Source organism: Herpailurus yagouaroundi, unplaced genomic scaffold, assembly GCF_014898765.1.
Source record: "Herpailurus yagouaroundi ecotype Mexico unplaced genomic scaffold, PumYag 100, whole genome shotgun sequence".
Taxonomy (NCBI): Eukaryota; Metazoa; Chordata; class Mammalia; order Carnivora; family Felidae; genus Herpailurus; species Herpailurus yagouaroundi.
In genome coordinates, this window is record NW_024412391.1 from 23,449,532 (window position 1) to 23,464,100 (window position 14,569).

At 37.8% G+C, this 14,569-nt stretch overlaps 1 long non-coding RNA gene across 1 annotated transcript in view; it reads left to right on the forward strand.

The window, feature by feature from the left end:
* Nucleotides 1–14,569, forward strand: part of LOC121028422 (uncharacterized) — a 207,003-nt gene that overhangs the window by 87,515 nt on the left and 104,919 nt on the right. The window contains exon 2 of the long non-coding RNA XR_005789220.1: nt 1,331–1,423. This is a non-coding gene — a long non-coding RNA (uncharacterized LOC121028422). The remainder of the gene's footprint in view (nt 1–1,330; nt 1,424–14,569) is intronic.

Here is a 14,569-nt window from a genome sequence, read left to right on the forward strand (position 1 = left end):
CTTCTGTTAGTTTCTTTAGCCATGTCAGCTCCATCATTTTCCTTTTGTAAGCCTCCCCTCCACATCTCCTCTCTTGGCATCTGACTCTACTGTGAACTAAAATTTGATTTTCTTTTGGTGTCTTTAAATTTCACTTTCATACTCATTACCAAACTTGACAAATGTTCTTGGATGCTGCTCCTTTTAGAGGAACTAGAAGTAGTCTAAATTTTAAATAATTCCCCTGATACATGGGGTGTATAAAATACACATATCGATGTGTACATCTACATATGCAGATGGTCCCCAAATTACAGTGTCTCAACGATTTTTTGACTTTATGATGGTGCAAAAGTGATACGAATTCCGCTGAAACCATTCTTCCAGTTTTTGATTTTGGTCTTTTTCCTGGCTAGCAATATGCAGTATGATGCTGTGTTGTGATGCTGGGCAGTGGCATCAAGCCACAGCTCCCAATCAGCCACACAGCCATGAGAGTAAGCTATGATCCACTTATAGCCCATACATTCTGTAGCCATACAGCCATTCTGCTTTTCACTTTCAATACAGTATTCAGTAAATTACAGGAAATATTCAACACTATTATAAAATAGACTTTGTGTTAGATGACTTTTTGTCCAACTACAGGCTAATGAGGGTTTATCTGAATGTAGTCCCACCATTAATCAAGAAAAGTCTGTGTATAAAATCCTATACATGCACCCCCTATACATATATACTCACTTGGCTTTATAGTCGTGGATAAGATAGGTAAATTTAAGGATACTCTATAGGATTGAGACATTGCTTTGAATACCCTGATAGAACCGTTGATAAAGGGTGCTGGGACTATAGCAACCCAAGGGGAAAATGACATGTCATAAAAACAACAACAACAACAGTATCTGAAAACATCCTTTTTGTTTTACTTCTCTTTCCTTACCACCCTTCACTGTATAAAGTTTAGGAGCTTACATTAAAATTGATTCTGATTGACTGTGAGAGAGTGAAACAATTCTGAGTGACTGTGAGAGAAAATCAATCAGGATTTTCTTCCCCACTGAGAGTGACATGAGATGGCATCACTAGACAGGGACACTTCAAAGACCCATGTGGTTGATGAATTAATGAAGAAACAGTAATTACTACCTCGATCAAAATATGGCTGTTTATTGTCCAGCCCATTCATGCAAGTCATGACACTTGTCACTATCAATTACTGCCAATTGCAAAGGAATACAAGGTTTTGTTAACGTTAGCATCTCCTAATCGGTGGGACATATTACAAATATTAACATCAAAAATATCACTTCAGGAATTAAAAATGCTCCTTTATTCTGGTCCTCTGCAGGCTTCAGAAGGGCTGTTCTGGGGAGGACATGAGGCACAAGGTATAAGGCCACAGAGAGGAGCCACAAACTATCAAGGAGATGTGGATGTAGAGGTAAGAAGTTAACAAAACACTTCATACTCCCTGTGACCAGCCTTACCCAAGAATGTGCAAATACCGTCGTTCTTGGGAAGAATTAGTGCCACTCAAGGCTTCTGTCAAGAAAGTGTATCCCCAACTGAAATTACCAAGGCCTCACCATAGCAGGATCTTAAGGAGCTCTGGGGTATCTGCCATGGGAGATTACATCCTTGATATCAAGGTCTTTCCTGCTGGTGTTCCTCTGATCATACCTCTTCCTGTAACACAATGTCTACTAAATGGTACACTCATGGTCTCTTCAAGTGTGCACTAAGCGTTACTAAAAACTGAGAGAGTTTAGGGTTGGTAAGCAGACCGGTTTATGACATCAATTGCTCATTGTCTATTTACATGTGTCTCAAAAGTACCCCCTTTGCATCTGATGACCTTTGGACACATTTCCCAATCCTGCTCATTATGACTTGCCTGCTGTCCATTTTAATCCTTTACTGTAGATATGCTTGTCATGGCCCTGCAAATCCTGGGACAAGGATTTGGACTTCAGTGCCCCTTTACTTGAGAGCAGGGATCAACAGGGGCACCTGGGTGGCTCAGTTGGTTAAGCATCGACTTCGGCTCGGGTCATGATCTTGCAGTTTGTGGGTTCGAGCCCCGCATTGGGCTCTGTGCTGACAGCTCGGAGCCTGGAGCCTGCTACGGATTCTGTGTCTCTGTCTCTCTCTGCCCCTCCCCCACTTGTGCTCTGTCTATCAAAAACAAATAAAATGTAAAAAAAAAAAATTTTTTTTAAAAGAGCAGGGATCAACAGAATCCACTCTATACATAGTCCTACTCTAAAGACTCCAATCTTGGCAAAACTCTGGGTTCTAATCACACTGTTAATCTAACCCAAATTCTCATGGTATTTTATTTATTTGGCTCAGATATATTACTATGGACAGGAACCTCCTTCCATACTCAACTTATTTTATTCACCTTTCTGCCCCCGAAGATCACTACATACTCACATTCGTTTCTAGATGAACCTTCCTTCCTTCACTTGACTTCACACCTTGGAGAAGCAGTATCATATTGAGTCAAGGATTCAAATGCCCTTTTCTCAGTACTAGGTCTCCTATGTTAATGGGTTGTATCAAAGCCTTAAGATGAGGAAAGATGCAGGAGATGAAGCTGAAAACTGTAGTGGAGTTTTGCTCTATAGCACCTCACCTATTGAAATCGACAAACTCATCTTTTTTACGTATAGGACCCTATCTCGGACTCTGTCTCGCCTCCAGATGACCTAGTTTGACCTTGGCTAGTAGCCCTTTTCTTTCATTTGTTCTTGGCTCTGACAGTCAGGCTGCCTCTTGAGTTCCTGTCCTGGTTTTTAGACCACAAATAATAATAACTTGTTTTGTATTGGTCTTTTTACCCCATAGTTAAAATATTTTGTAAGATTCAGACTGATCTGGGTTCAGATCCACTTTGTGCTTTTTATTAGCTCAGGGAATGTAGATAACCTAACCCTTATGAACTTTAGTTATCTCCTGTGTAAAATAAGAGTGGAAATGGGTAAGTTTCAGGGTTTTTGAGGCATTAGCAGAAACTCAATAAATGGCAGACATTTATGTTATTGTAATCGTTTTTATTATAATACTCCGCATCTCCATTTACTACCTGTCTCCAGAAACAGTGTTCAGTTCTTTTTGGCTGTCTGCTCTTTTCTCCTCTCACTATTTGTTCCTTACTGACCTCCATCAACTTTAAGTTATAACGAACAGTTTTGGGTTCCCATTTTGGAAATTTTGTCCTCAAATACCCTAACTTATCTGTGAGAGTTCACTCACAGTAATCTTGTAGCTTGGAGTGATTTGTTTCCCATTTCCTGGTAAGCACCTTTTGTCTTGGCATATTATTAACATACCTTTTTTGAGTTCCTGTACTCAATTTCCAAAGTGTAGAGTGGGGGCTTCCACACACATTCAAGCAATGCTCTGACACCAATTGGATGCCCTACAATTCAACTCGATTCTGACACTACCTATCCAGAGATGGCATCAGATTCCACAGGTTGAAGACTGCCTCACCCCTTAAACACCAGTCACAAATGCAAATTGTCACTTGTGCTTCTGACCAACTGACTATGAATCAGGTTCCCACAAACGCCTCCTCAGATTTGATTAATTTGTCAGTGTGGCTCAGAGAATTCAGAGAAACTTTTTACTTACTAGATCATCAGTCTATTATAAAAGGATATAACTCAGGAACAGCAAGATGGAGGAGATGCATCTTGTAAGGCATGTGGGAAGGGGCCCAAACTTCTACCCTCTCCAGGCACGCCACTTGCCCCACACGTCCCCATCTTCGCCAACCCCGAAGCTCTCCAAACTCCATCCTTTTGCGTTTTTATGGAGACTTTACTACATAGGCAAGATTGATTAATTCAGTGGCTGTTGGTGATTAATTCAACCCCCAGCCACTGTCTTCCCTCCCTGGAGGTTGGGAGGTGTGAGTGAAAGTTCCAACCTTCTGATCACGTGGTTGGCCCCACTGGCAACTAGCCCCCATCTTTAAGTGCTTTCCCAAAGTCACCTCATTAACATAACAAAAGACACCTTTATTACTCTTCATCAGAGGAAATTCCAAGGGTTTTAGGAACTTTGTGTATGAAATGGGGACAAAGACCAAATACATATTTCTTATAAACAATAATCATAATATTGCAATATCCCTCTTACTCTCAAAATACTTTAAAATATATGATCATCCAATGCTGACCAGACCATGCCTTGCTTTTGAGCTCTGTGCTTTTTAATATTTCCCTGACTTAAGCCTGCCATTTTGGTAAACACGTCCTGCTCTCTCTTTAGTTCATGCTTGTTTGTGTGACTTATAGAACCATCCTTGAATCTTGACAAATGAGATGTGGGTTCTAGTCCTGTGTCTTCACACTCACCATCCCTGAGACCTAAGGAAACAATGTCTTAAGCTTCAATTTCTGCATCTCCTTAAAATAAAGTGATGGTAACGTTGCCTTGTTCCTCACAGGGTTGTTACGAAGCTAAAGCTAAGTATGTGTGAAAGAATTTGGTAACTGGTAAAACATGTACAATTATTAGGACGATTCTGGCGGGCTGCTTCCCAGACATTCTTGGACTCCTACTAAAAAAGGCAATGCTACACACCAAGGAAACACATAGTTTGTTGATACATGATTCTGTTACTAAGGTGTGCAATAAAAACCTAAAGTGAAGCTCAGGTAAATACTTCTGGTTGTTATATGTTTGTGAAGTTCAGCCATTTTCATTCTAGAAAAAAATTCTCCTTTCCTATAAGGAACTATTTTTGTTGGTGGAATCATGAGCAATGAAGAAAAAAGATGGGAATTTGTAGAAAGCTGAGAATGAAGGAGTATCTGGACACGGTGATACTATGATCCTCTTCAGTCGCATTGTTTAACTGAGTCATGTCCCTGGAAGATGACAGGCTGTTGGAGGTTCACACTTGATGGGAGCACGTCAGGATCACAATCTTGTGCAAATGTGTATAGTTTCATCCCCTCGCTTCTCTCACAGGGATTGAATATTAAGTTATGCTGAAGCCATCGTATTGCAGGACTGGATTAAACCTCTGTCTCTTCATTCCATTTCCCTTCACTGAAAATCTGGGGCACAACTCGTGCCTCCATTAGTGCCTGATGGAAGAGTTGAAACTCCCTGGGCTTTCTTTGAAAAATGCCATGTCTAATGTTCTGCAACGGATGTTTGCCTTGAGTCAAATACGGAACTTATGTAGAATTATATGTGGGCTAGTGGTGAGCATTGCTTTTAGAAGATAAGGAATCATTTCACATTATTCTTATTTTACTTTAATGCTTGGGGTCCTTTTAGCCAAGCACTAGCATTTAACTCTGAAGAAGCAGTGGTAAAAATGCAAATAAATGACCCCCCAAAATTACGTTTTGACCTCCAGGAAATTCATCTAAGAGTAGAAAATTATATTCAGAATCAAACATTTCCTTAAGCATCTGTATTATTATAATGTTTTGTAAAATTTGAAACTTACTTTTACCTTGAAATGGCCTGTGCAGTAGTATTTGTTGAATATACATTTAGTGTAGCGTATGATTTAGAAATTTTTATTATTTATTTTTTATTATTAAAAAAATTTTTAACGTTTAATTTTGAGAGACAGAGAGAGACAGAACACGAGTGGGGGAGGAGCAGAGAGAGGCACTCACAGAATCGAAAGCAGGCTCCAGGCTCTGAGCTCTCAGCACAGAGCCCACCATTGGGCTCAGACCCAGGTACCGGAAGATCATGACCTGAGTCGAAGTTGGAGGCTTAACAAACTGAGCCACTCAGGTGCCCCAGAAATTTTTATTTTAAAACAGCACAAATATGTTGAACAATTGGCAATGGAAATCATTGGTGGGTTTCTTAACTACAGCAACACCAATTACTTGGAGGAAATTTGGTGGAAAAAATCAATAAAATAGATGTGATTCTTCTACATCTATATTCTTTTTTTTCAGACCCTTTTGTTGTTGATTTGGTGGAAATTTGGTGGAAAAAATCAATAAAATAGATGTGATTCTTCTACATCTATATTCTTTTTTTTCAGACCCTTTTGTTGTTGATTACAGTCTTTAAGACATTGGAAAAATTATTAGTATGTCCACATCTTAAATGAGTTTGCTCATTTGTTGAATGGGATGGTTTTAAGGATCAAATAATTGAATCTATGTGCATGGCACATAGAGAGCATTTCATAAATGTCAGTCATTATGATTATTTAAGATAAGTACATAAAATCTCATATCTTTGATAGGATACTTTTGTTTCTAAGACTTAAATATCAGTGTGAACAATTATATTTTTTAGAATCATTGTTTTACTTTCACCAAAAAAATCTACTTTTCTGTTGGAAACCATATTTCCTATTGTCTTTAGTTTTAAACCACTTTGGTGTTAAAAGTGTAAGTAATCAATGGTTTTTGGATGCCTGCTATGAGTCAAGTACTTTCCAAGGCTCTCTGAGGGATTTAAACATAAAAAACACCATCATTTCCCTTAACTACTTAGAATTTATTGGCAGGGGTAAGTATATTAAAAAGCAAGTATATTATAAAGCAGAGTGGAAAAAATGCTTTAAGAGAAACATAGATCAAAATGATTAAGAAAGCAGAAAAATACAGATTACACTCTTAGAACATGGAAGAACTTCAGATATTAGTAGAAGTTTGGTTCAGGAAGAACATTTCAGGCAGAAGAACAATGAAAGCAAAGGCATTGATGCATGAACGTGCATAGCATGTGTAGGGAAAACGTGAGGTGCTTGACACTGATGCATGGCAAGGAAAGGGGTATAATGTTGAAAAGTTGGAGCATGTCTCAGGACCGGTCAGGTCCAGATCCAAAAGGACAAGGGCAGGAATAATATGATCATGGAAGCAGTGGGGGTGGGGAGTTGGGGGCAGCTAAGGGAAAGTTTGTAGAGACAGAAGTAGTAGGGCTTCAGAACTAATTGAATGTGAAGAAAAAAGAAAAGGTGAAGTTGACCCTGATTCTGTAGCCTTATATGCCTGAAATATTAATGATGCCATTACAATGAAGGTTTGGTGTGGCAGGTGGTAACCATGTCAGCTTTAGCCATATTAAGTTTAAAAAACACTGGTAGGATTTTCTGGGGAAGGCATCTGAGGGTTGAAACCCTGGTCCTGATATCCAGAGGAGTGTTCAGGTTTCAGTGATTTGGGAGTAATACACACAGTAGTGATAGTGATGCTTTAAGAATAAATGAATGAAAGCCCTTCAATAATTCCAACAACCTCTACCATAGATAAAGCCAGTTTTAAAAATTGGTTTAAGTTTAACTCATAAAATCATATTATTATTTAAGTCCCTGCTTAACAATTTATGAGATTTTATTTTATGTATATTTTATTTGTAGTCCATGATTTTTAACTTTTTATTTCTCTGTTTCTTCTCTTTCTCCATTCCTTCACACTAAATTTCTTTGTTCTTTCTGATTCCCTTTGTCTTTCATCTTCTAATGTAATAAGAGATAAATTTCTAATTTTGGACCATAAGTCCATGATATCCTTATGATTCACTATAATGTTTTGAACATCAGTTATGAAAATATGGAAATGTGTTGGTATATTTTTGAAGGATGTTTCCAAAAGCCTACAATCTACAACCTCGGCCAAAGTTGGACTTAGGAGATTTTCCTATTTCTAGATACACAAAACCTAGCTTTTCTCCTTAGAGATAACAGATATTGAGCAAACATTGGGTACTATGTTCCAGGTACTAAGGATATAAGCTGAATAGCACATGGTCTCCTTTTATTAGCAGCTCACTTTGTATTGGGCTTTCAAGACAGAATTTGCTTGAAACTTTTTTCTTCCCCAGAGCCCTCATTTCAAGCATTGGTGTTTGCCATTTCATTGTATACGAATGCATTTAATTCCACAGTTTAAATTGTCTTTATCACCTGTGGTTTGTTGCCTCTTTGTTCTATGCCAGATTATTCTTGAAATGGATGATACACTCTCTTTATGTTTTAAATGTCCCAGCAAGTATATAATAATAGCATGAAAGAATCACGAAAATGACCAAAATCTAGACATTTAAAATTATTGAACATTTTTCTCTTGTATATTTTTATCTTAACCACAGTATTTCTGGAGCTTATTCTTTGTACCTGACACTAAAGTATTCAGTATCAATTTGTTTGATTATCTAAATCTTTTAAAATCATCTTATTGGTGGGGCACCTGGCTGGCTCAGTTGGTAGAACATGCAACTTTTAATCTCAGGATTGTGAGTTCAACCATGGAGCCTACTTAAAAAATAAAGAAATAAATAAAGTCATTTTACTGGTATATGAGAAAGAGAAAGAAAAATTTTTGATTCTCTGCCCTTTTGAAATCTTTACTAGAAATACAGTCAGTGTACAGAAAAGCAGATTTTAATTTATTGAAAAAGGTCAGTGTGAAATGTTTAGAGCAGGGTTTTTCCTCTTTAGCTCTTATGCGTCCTAGAGGCAATGCTGTTGCAGTGTTCATTGTGGGAGACTGGAAACAGAGTCCTGCCAGGGTGAAGTGTTCGGGCCCTTCTGTTTGACACTTGGCTACATGTACCATAAGATTCTCTTCTGGCTGAGAGTCTCTCTCTCGCAGGTGCAAGAGAGTGTTCAGCATGACATCCTGACTTGGTGTAAAGAAGTATAGGGTTTAAAACATTGCATTTTCAGGGTGCCTGGAAGGCTCAGTCAGTCAAGCATCTGACTTCAGCTCAGGTCATGATCTCAAAGCTTGAGTTCGAGCCCCGCGTAGGGTTCTGTGCTGACAGCTCAGAGCCTGGAACCTGTCTGGGATTCTGTGTCCCCCTCTCTCTCTACCCCTCCCCCACTCACACTCTGTTTCTGTCTCTCAAAAATAAATAAACATAAAAAAACAACATTGCATTTCATTTATAACTGTTTTATTAAAAATCTTGGTTTGTTTGTTTTCTCTTAAATCCCTGTTAAATCCTTTTGACTTGAGGATAGCCATAAAGAAAATGAGCAGAATAAAAAATTATGTGAAACTATAATAGTTTGTAACATTCATTAAAATACATAAAATTTAAGGATCACAAACTATGCTGTGAAATATTTGGAAAAGAAAATAGCTTTTCACAGCATGGTACTAACCTTTGCAGCTGGAAGACTTTGTTATTAATTTCAGCTAAGTCACTGCATTGTTTCTCTGCCCATCTTATGGAGAAAGATCTCAGCCTTTTTCGGGTGCCCTCCAAGACAGCCAGCCTTGCTCGGCTATGAAATTTGAGAATGGATCCATGGATGTTGGCTTGATTAGAACTGACTTTTCATTTTTTTCTACCTTGCTACATGCCTTTCTCCATTACTAATTGGTAAAATATTCTTCTCTGGTCGTTTTCAACTTGAATTTAATTGTACATTGATGTGATCCATAGTAAGAAGTAATTTTAAATTGACAGTCAAGGTGGTATATTTGAAAGAGAATAGAATTTAAAGCCCAGAGATCTAGTTCCTGATTTCATTTACTCCATTTACTGTCTGTATAACCATGGACACATCTCTTAAAATTTTGAATATGAATTATATTTTTAAAAATAAGGATTATAATTGGTATCCTACTTTCCACATAGAACTCTTCTTTTCCTTGTCTATAAAAATGATTAGCTCTTCTAAACATTCCATTAACTCAGTGTCATGACTTTGGTACCTGGGATACTGACTGAGAATGATGTGAAATATTTATTTAATTGCACTTTGTTCAGACTTATTTCATCAGAATCCCTGGAGGTGGTGGTAAGAATACCAGCATTTTTTTTTTTTTTGGAAATTGCAGGATTTCTTTCTTTTTTAAAAGCTGAATAATATTCCATTGTATGTACAACCCACTCTTAAAAATCTGTTCATCTGATGATGGACACATGTAGGGTGGGTGTACAACATAGTGTCTATAGTTAACAATATTTTATTAGGCACTTAAACAATTTTAAGGGGGTATATCTCATGTTAAACATCCTTACCACAAACAAAACAAAAAAAACAGGTACAAGGAAACTTTTGGATGTGACAGATGTGTCTATTGTGTCTATGATTGATTGCGGTGATAGTTTCATGGGTGTATACCTATGTCCAAGCTCATCAAACTGTGTACGTTAAATATATGCAATTTTATGTGTGTTCATTGTACCCGCCAACAAAGCTTTTTTTTAAAGAATTACTATATCTGAAAATTAAATATGCCAAATGAAGTCTTTGGCACATTAATTTTTTTAATATTTATTTATTTATTATTTATTTATTTATTTTTATTTATTGTGAGAGAGAGACAGAGTGTGAGCAGGGGAGAGGCAAAGAGAGAGGGAGACACAGAATCTGAAGGAGGCTCCAGGCTCCGAGCCATCAGCACAGAGCCCAATGCAGGGCTCAAACTCACAAACCATGAGATCATGACCTAAGCCGAAGTCGGACGCTTAACCGCCTAAGCCACCCAGGAGCCTCTCTTTGGCACATTAAAATTTGCTCCACATTGACACAATCACCACCTTGGTCTGAAAATCTTTATAAATGTGTATTTTATGTGCTCCACTTTTATTCCAATGCATATGCAACCTAGAAAGGCACCAATGAGTGGTATGGGGACCATATATTAATTTAATGTTTCTAAGACACACATTGTGTTGAAAGGTTCATCATTTAAAATAAATAGTTCATCATTTTAACTTGAAGAATTTAAAATTAAGTCAATTAGTAGTAACATATAAGGAGTGTTATAAATTAATTTTTACTTGCTTTTGTATATTAACTATTTGCATTTGAGTACACTTGATAATGGGGCAAGTTGCCATAGATTACAATTTATCATTAACAGAAGGATAGAAAAATCCTCTATTTGGCCATATTCTTTTAAGAATATCCTGTGGTAAAGATTTTTCACTCTTCTAGGTAGACTTTGCTCTCATTCTATGTCTAAGTTAAATATGTTACATCTTAGAAGCTTGACTTTGCCCTCTGATTAATGGTACTTCCCTTTCTTTGCATTCGTAATTTTGATCCCCAGGACACTGATTAGGTAACTTCCTGCACATTATGCGTCATGTCAGAGTCCGCTTCCAGGAGAACTCAGCCTGCAACAGTGTCCTGCTGGTATCCCTTTGGCACACCCCAGAGGTCTCCTGCAGAAGCTCCTGACCCTATAGGCAGCTTCTTGTGTCTCTGCCTACAGGTGTTCTCTAGCTGTGGAAGCATGCTCAGTTCTTTTCGGTTCAGACAGAAACAGTTAATAGCCAGGAGCAGTGCCCAACCTAAAGAGGATGAGGATGGTGGGGGACTGGTGGACAGATATCCCAGCCTTCTCATATCTCAGAGGGAAAACTGGGAGGAAGGCACTACAATCTCTCAGAGGGTTCTCAGATTTACTTCCAGTTGCCTTCAGTAGTAACGGTTCATTCATGTGGCCGGTTTATGACCACTCTCCTGTTCATGTCTTAACCTCCTAACTCCCTCACTGCCTTCCTCGGCTCATGCCCAAATGAATTAACTGCATACAAACCTTTCTGGGGTCTGCTTTGGGGACTCCAAACTAAGACAAGATCTAAGGATTTGTAGTTCATAATTCACTCCCTTTTGATCCATGCATATTGTTATTGTGTCTCTCTCACCTTCCTTTTTTATTGTTGGAAGTTTAAATAATTTAAGTCATAAATAATATACAACATTCAAAAAAGAATGGTATAGGACTCCACATACTGACTATGAAAATAACACTCAGGGGCTGTAGGAGGATTGTATTAATACTTTTATTGCACCTGGTCTCAGTTCATCTGTAGAGAACATTGTGAATAGTAATATTTAAAGAAAACCCATGTGTCAACTATAGTTAAATTAAAAAAGAATAAGAAAACCCATTGTAGATGTTTCCATTTAAAACCGTCTAATCAAGATACCAAAGAAAGCACTCACTTCCTTTGCTGATTGCAGTGAAATGTGTTTTTACTGTGAATATTTTTATAACTTTTATTAGTAAGGGAGATAAGATGTATAAAAGTTACAAGTTTTCAGTTTGTATGCCATTACATTTGTTTTCCTTGAATCATTTTATTTTACTTTTACTTTCACTCTAACAAAAGAAAGGACAAAAAGAAAAATTACTTTTTCTTTGGCTTGCTAACGAAACAAAACTAAACAAATGGAAGATGTGTGACATGCCAAGAAATCTAAGATACTAGGCTTTCTATCATCTTAATTTACTTTTTTTTTTTTTAATTTTTTTTTCAACGTTTTTTATTTACTTTTGGGACAGAGAGAGACAGAGCATGAACGGGGGAGGGGCCGAGAGAGAGGGAGACACAGAATCGGAAACAGGCTCCAGGCTCCGAGCCATCAGCCCAGAGTCCGACGCGGGGCTCGAACTCACGGACCGCGAGATCGTGACCTGGCTGAAGTCGGACGCTTAACCGACTGCGCCACCCAGGCGCCCCTCTATCATGTTAGTTTAAACTACATCAGAAAACTCCTGATTCTGTGGGTTAAAAGAAATATAATTTGGCGACGAGCCATTCAATTAATAAAGGAAGACCTAACTATGCAATTAAAATATTTAAATTAGCTTCTTTAATCATGTATTTATTTCAAGATGATGGAAGCATTTAAAATTTTACTATCATATAAGGCATAATAACTGAGTTACTGACTCTAAATGAAGTTTGGGAAAGAAGGAAGATTCTGTTGATTATCTTCTTGGTCTTATATAATACCAGTGGTTTTGTTTTTTTTTAATTGAAGTAAAATTCACATAAAATAAAATTAACCATTTAAAATGTACATTCAGTGGCCTTTAGTATATTCACAATGTTGTACAAACTGTCACCTATGTCTAGTTCCAAAATATTTTCATCATCTCATAAGAAAACCCATACCTATTAAGCTGTCATTCCCTATTGCCCCCCTCCCAGCCCCTGGCAACCACCATGCTGCTTTCTGTCTCTAAGCATTTATCTATTCTGGATATTTCATATGAGTAGAATCCTGCAATAAGCAATCTTTTGTGTCTGGCTTCTTTCACTTAGCAAAATGTTTTCAAGGTTCCATTATGTTGTAGCATGTATCAGTACTTTATTCATGCAATTACTCTATTGAGTGTATACACCACAATTCACTTATTCATTCATCTGTTGATGGGCATTGGGTTATTTCTACCTTTAAGCTATTGTGAATAGAGCTGCTATAAACATAGGTGGGTAAGTATTTGTGAATGGTTTTCAATTCTGTGATCATATATCTAGGGATGGAGTATCTGTCACATGGTAAGTTTATGTTTAACCTTTTGAGGAACTGCCAGTTTTCCACAGCAGCAGCATCATTTTATTTATTTTTTTAAAAAAAATTTTAACATTTATTTATTATTGAGAGACAGAGCATGAGCATGGGAGGAGAGGAGAGAGGAGACACAGAATCTGAAGCAGGCTCCAGGCTCTGAGCTGTTAGCACAGAGTCTGACGTGGAGCTCGAACTCACAAACCACGAGATCATGACCTGAGTTGCAGTTGGACGCTTAACCGACTGAGCCACCCAGGTGTCCTAGCAGGATCATTTTACATTCCCACCAACAATGTATGAAGGTTCCAGTTTCTCTTCATGCTCCCCAATGCTTATTTTCCTTCTCTAAAGTGGTATCTCATTGTGGTTCTGATTTGCATTTCCTTAATGACTAATAATGTTGACCAGCTTTTTGTGTGCTTCTTGGCCATTATATATCTTTGGAAAAAAGTCTCAATTCTTTTGCCCATTTTTAAATTGGGTTCTTTTTTTTTTTTTTTAAGTTTTTTTTTTTCAACGTTTATTTATTTTTGGGATAGAGAGAGACAGAGCATGAACGGGAGAGGGGCAGAGAGAGAGGGAGACTCAGAATCGGAAACAGGCTCCAGGCTCTGAGCCATCAGCCCAGAGCCTGACGCGGGGCTCGAACTCACGGACCGCGAGATCGTGACCTGGCTGAAGTCGGATGCTTAACTGACTGCGCCACCCAGGCGCCCCTAAATTGGGTTCTTTATCTTTTTGTTGTTGAATTGTAAGAGTTCTTTATATATTCAGGACACTTGACCCTTATCAAGTGTATGATTTGAAAATGTTTTCTCCCATTTGGTTGGTTATCTTTTCACTTTCCTGATTATGTCCTTTGATGCATAAAAGCTTTTAATTTTGACAAAGTCCAAGTTATGTTTTTTTTCTTTTGTTGCTTTTGGTTTCATAACCAAGAATCTATTGCCAAATCCAAAGTGATAAATATTTACTTCTATGTTTTCTTTTAAGAGTTTTATGTTATTAGTTCTTGTATTTAGGTCACTGATGCATCCTTTTTTTTTTTTTTAGCATTTTTTAAATGTTTATTTTTGAGAGAGGGAGAGAGAAAGAGAGAAAGGGAGGGGCAGAGAGAGAGAGAGACAGAATCTGAATCAGACTCCAGGCTTCTGAGTTGTCAGCACAGAGCCTGACATGGGGCTCAAACTCATGAACCGTGAGTTCATGACCTGAGCTGAAGTTGGCCACTTAACCAACTGAGCCACCCAGGAGCCCCAGGTTACTGATGTATCTTGAGTTAATTTTTATGGTTTTTCAGCTTTATTGACATAT